Consider the following 5,697-nt stretch of genomic DNA (forward strand, 5'->3'; position numbering starts at 1 on the left):
AGTGGGAACAACCGTGAGGGGTTTTATTTTGTGAGAATATACAAAGTTTAATAAAATCCAACATTTTCCTTGTGGTAGCGCATTGTTTAATTTTGGAAAAGTTAAAGACAAACGCTCCTCATGCATCTCCATCACAGAGTAAACTCAAATAGCCAAGTGATCATATAATTGCTTTGGAACTGACCTAGAAGCACTCAATAAAATTCTTTGCAGGCAGGCCACCTGTGAGGTAAATTATACGAATATTTAAAGGCACTTCCACTTTCCTCAAGCATGCCGTCGAGGAACACTCCACTTCTCCCCTGCCTTGGTAATTAAGATGGAATCATCTTTTCTGAGCATGAGAACCAAGGAGACCAGAAGGAGACAAATTAATCTACCATAAGAAAAAAACCCATTTGTTTCTCTGGAAGGGGAAAAAGTACGAAACTGGAGAATGAATGAGAGAGCACCAACTAATCTACTGTTTGAAAACGTTTTCCTTAAATTTCCCACACTTTAGTTTTATTGACAGGGTGTGTGTGTGCAAAACTCATGAGGGGAAATCCCATCTGCCCCCTCCCCCCCCCCACCCAACCACATTGCTAACCCAGTGCAAGTCCAGGCTGAAACACATCTTTGAACCCTGCTGCTGCTGTGGTTGTGTCTGGGAGCTGCTTCAAGCACAGAGCAGCTCTCCTGGGCTCGGAGTGACTCCTAGTTATCGGAGGGCGATTTCACACTTACCATGTGAACTCAAGTTCGACGTACGTTCAACCCAAGTGTTCCCCACATCCGGTGAATCCGATGTGAGTTCGTCCTGCTCTGCTCCGTTCTGCCATTAAATTTTCGACTCCACCTCCGAGGTGGGGTAAAGCGGCGAAGCTAGGTTGAACTCAAGCGAAGTGGGGAACCTTTGTCGGGTTGATTCGCCAGTTCAGCCAATCACAGACGAATGTTTTGGGCATGCGCAGAACGGAAGACTCGCGCCGACAAAAAGCGCGCCTTCCCCCCCGCTTCTGTATAACACTGATGACCATCCGCAGTGACGAAGGGTAGATTGCACGCCGCTCATAGCAACGAAATGGCAACATTTTCCCTCCACAGCACCGTTTCGCCCAATCAACGCTACGTAGCTGTAACGTTAAAAAAAATTTGAAAAAAAGGACGCACGTTCGCATTCCCGCCTGAACGCAGCAGCCAATCAGGCACGATGAGTGAATGACGCGCTGAGGTGATCCCGCCCGCTGAACTCGGCTCCAGCAGGACAACCTCGGCTGCTGTGGGAAGCTATGAGGGATTGACATAGGTCGACTCTTTTCAGCCTGATGAGTCGACCCTATGTCAATTCTCACGTGCGAAATCGCCCTGAGTGTATATGGATCTTCTCATGATGTGGCTGTGAGGGAAGCTGGGTTCTCCAAGTCTGTGAAGATGAGAAATCTCACCCAGTGTCCAAAAAGATGGTCTACAGTTAGTGAGTCGCAGCCCAAAGTCTAAAGGAACGTGACTTTTCTTTTATCCCTCTGCTCTGCCTTGCTTAGTATATTTTATTTTTCACCCTGTTTTTTTTTTTAAAAAAAACCCAGCTCTGTGCCCATTTTTTCACATTTAAATAAAAGCGGTTTGATTAAATGTTGTTCATCTATCTATAACCTTTAGGAGAAAGTTTGCTACATTCTCGCACACAGAGGGATCAGGGTTGCCCAAAATTAGAGGAATCTTAAGGGCATCAGTTATGGGTCGATTCCCCACCCACCATTAGATGCGCGCTCCTCACGGCAAATACCCCGGGGGCCTGCAGCACTCCCCACTACACCAGCAGCGACAACACAGTGACAACGCAGTCACCTCAATTCTGCCGCTCCTCCCACCCCTCAGCGAACGTCATGTCGGATCCTGGTCGGAAGTACACCTTTTTGAAACTGCGTGCCGAACACAGAGCAGGGGTCCCTTCTACTTTCACTTTTGAAGTTTGGAATCGGGTCATTCTAACTTTGACGAATCATGCACAATGAAACAGGGTGTGCTCGAGTGTCTCAATTTGGCTCGCGCTGCATGGACATAGTCTCCTTTGTTTGTCTATATGTCGGTATCTGCCATTGAGGAGCATAGAGGGCATTACATTAAATGGGGCCAGCGTTATAGCTTTTCTTTGTTTTGGGTTTATAAGCCAGAAGAGGTAGTTGGCTATATGACCTTCCTAACTAGTAGTATTATTTATTCCATTCTAGATTTGGAAATCTATAACAACTTATAATCAGTCCACTTCTCAATATGTTGGGAAACAGTTCTGTTAGAAACCAACTCAGGACCCAAGCAAGTGCAGAGGACTTATAGAAAGATGTTGCAGTCTCATTATCAGGTGTCACTTTTTATCAGAACTGTAAAATAGTAAGCACTTATGGATTGTAGCTTTTGGTGATTACGTTTGGGCTTTTTATTGATAAGAGCTGGAATTACAAACGGAACTCATGGGAACTACTTGTATGTGTACATATTTGATGCATTCTATTTGTTTTTATTGATTAATGTTTTACTGTAATTTACAATCCCAATAAAGGCTTTACTACTACTGCTAAATGTTGTTCAGGTTTTCAGTGGTCATCCACAATTCCTTGGCCACTAACCTGGCCATTTTAAAGCTAAAGGGCTTACAGAAACACACACACCCCACAGACTGGCCTCTAGCTCCCCACCACTTAGTAAAACCATCATGCTTCTCTCCTCTTTGATCTGAGATTGCAAATGCCTTAACAGTCCAGGTGCTGGGGAGCAACAGCCGCAGAAGGCTATTGCTTTCACATCCTGCATGTGAGCTCCCAAAGGCACCTGGTGGGCCACTGCGAGTAGCAGAGAGCTGGACTAGATGGACTCTGGTCTGATCCCGCTGGCTTGTTCTTATGTTCTTTCTTATGTTCCTGTCCATACCACTAAACAAGTCTGCTTCTCCCTGAAGAAAGACTAAACCCTTTCTAAATAAGTGCAGTTAAACTACTTTTTTTCACACATACTCAGCCTAACATATTTCACAAGGTTGTTGTGAGGATGAAGTGGGAGAAAAGCATGATGTAAGCCTCTTTGGATTCCTATTGGGGAGAAAGGTAGGGAATAAATAAACAAAATTTCTCTTGTAGGTAATGTGCGTCAGGAAGTGTGGAATGACTTGTGTGATTATGTTTCTTTTATTTACAAAATGTATACCTCATCTTTCTGCCCTCATCAGGGCCTTCAAGGCAGCTGAGTGATTGAACACAAATCTAATAAAACACATCTTATAAACCATTGAAATAAGCAAAAAAAATTAGAACAAAACTAAGATACAATACACATACAACAATTAAATCACAGGGCAGGAAAGAGGAATTGCTGAGGCAACAGTAGACAAAACAATAAAGTCTTCACCTGCTGTCAGAAGACAGCAACACAAGGGGAAGGCAAATATCTCTCCTGGGACAGAGTTGGAGAGCTCTGGTCGAGATGGTCCACTCCCAGATCGCCACCATCCCAATTTAAGAAGGTGGGAGGCGTCACAAGATGACTGCAGCAGTAGGTTCGTATGGAGTAGGCAACCTTCATGTATGATGGTACCAAGCCATATAGGGCTTTGAAAATCAACACCAGTACTTTCAATTGTGCCCAGAAGAAGATTGGGAGCCAGTGTAGATGGGGCAAAACTGGAGAATATGGTCACTATGAGTCACTCTAGTCCAGTGGTGGCGAACCTTTGGCACTCCAGATGTTATGGACTACAATTCCCATCAGCCCCTGCCAGAATGGCCAATTGGCGGCACAAATGCTGGCACCAATTGGCCATTCTGGAAGGGGCTGATGGGAATTGTAGTCCATAACATCTGGAGTGCCAAAGGTTCACCACCACGGCTTAGTCGATATACTGGTGCCAGCATTCTGTATCACCCAAAGATTCTGAATACTTTTCAAAGGCAGCTTCATGTAGTGCTGTGGAGTAATATAATGTAGATGTGACAAGGGCAAAGTACAATGGCTAGGACTTTTCTGCCCAGGAAAGGCTGCAGCTGATTAGCCAATCAAAGCTTTAAAAAATACTTCCAGTCGCAGCTTCCAGCTGCTTATCCAGCAGCAGGCCTGAGTCAAAGAACAACCCCAAACTCCAGACCTGTTCAGGGGGAGTGAAACCCCATTCAGAATCCCAGGTCAGACTTTACACTTACCAGGACAACTTCCATTTTGATGTGATTGAGCTTCACTTTATTACCCTGCGTCCACTCCAAAACTGTCTCTAGACAGGGTTTCTGCAGCCTCCTTGAAATTGGCCAGATGTGTGAGACAGAGGTGAGAATCATCATCTCAGCCTAAATATCTAGATGACCTTGACCAGTATGCAGATGTTAAAAAATACGGGACAAGGTAGAGATGTGAGAGACCCCTCAGGGCAAAGTCCAAGTGGCTGAGCAGTAGTCCTCCAGCACTACCTTCAGAAACCTACACTCCAGTAGAACTGGAAACACTGCAAAATGGTGCCTTCATGTCCCAGCCAGGAAAAGTCGTCCAGAAGGATACATAATTGATCTTATTGAAAGCCACTGAGAGGTTCAGAAGAATCAACAGAGTCCATCACCTTCCAGCACAGGTCATCCACCAGGGTGACCAAGGCTGTTTCTGTCCCATAGCCAGACTTTAAACCAGACTATAAAAAGAATCCAACCCTGGAATGGCTGAAGAGGTTAAGCCTTGACCCATCCAATCACCTTGCTCAAGAATGAAACTTTGAGACTGGTTGATCATTATTGAAATTAGGTAGGCTTCTTTAGTAGGCTTCTTTAGTAGCTCTCACACTGCACTCTGTTTCAAGACTGAGGTGACTACCCTCTCTGTCAAAGAGACATGGACTCAGTCAGCCTGTCCCCTCTTGACAGATCTAAGTAACCATGAAGCAGTTACTAGGCCTCAAACTGCTGGTGACCCTGTTCACATAGTCAGGCTGAATAAGCTGGAAAGTATTCCAAACAACTGGACAACTTGCCATCCTAGAACCATCTGACACTATTACACTAATGAAGAGTCCAAGTCGGTATGGATTTGAGAAATTTCATCTGCAAAGTGTCAACCAAAATGGTGGCCATTCACCATTAATTGCCAATGGGGTTGTTCTGCTTTTGATCTAGTTGTGTAGAATTAGCACCAGACTGAGCTGACATGGGGAAATTCTAAGGCTGACATGTCCATCAAGCTAAATAATGGCCAGCGGTGATTGTGTATACACATATCAACATCTCATCTGCATCTTTTCTCTCCTTAATTCAGCCGTCCAAGAACAGCTGAGGTCAAACCTTTCTCATCTGTTCCTCCCATTCCTGTCCCACAGCTTTATGTAAAATGTATGAAAAGGTATTTTGGCTCATACATAACTTCTGCTACTACCTACACTCATGCATCTGTTGTGCTAATGATCTCCTTAACAGGACAGATCTGTTTCTTCTTTGGTAACATGACATGAGAGCATGTGGGTAGCTTGGGATTATGCCTAAGCAATGATAGCAGGATTTATTTTCTTGCTCAACATATGGTTCCAACAGAACAGTCAAGAGAACTGTGAGGCACAGAAGATAAAGTAGGAAGATGTGTAGGAGGATTAAGTTAAGGAGAGCTCTGGAAATGTTCTAGGCGCTTCAAAACATCACAAATAATATAAGCAAGTGAACAGGAAAAAGACAGGAAAAAGCAAGTTGGGACAGG

The sequence above is a fragment of the Sphaerodactylus townsendi genome, linkage group LG01 (assembly GCF_021028975.2).
Source record: "Sphaerodactylus townsendi isolate TG3544 linkage group LG01, MPM_Stown_v2.3, whole genome shotgun sequence".
NCBI lineage: Eukaryota > Metazoa > Chordata > Lepidosauria > Squamata > Sphaerodactylidae > Sphaerodactylus > Sphaerodactylus townsendi.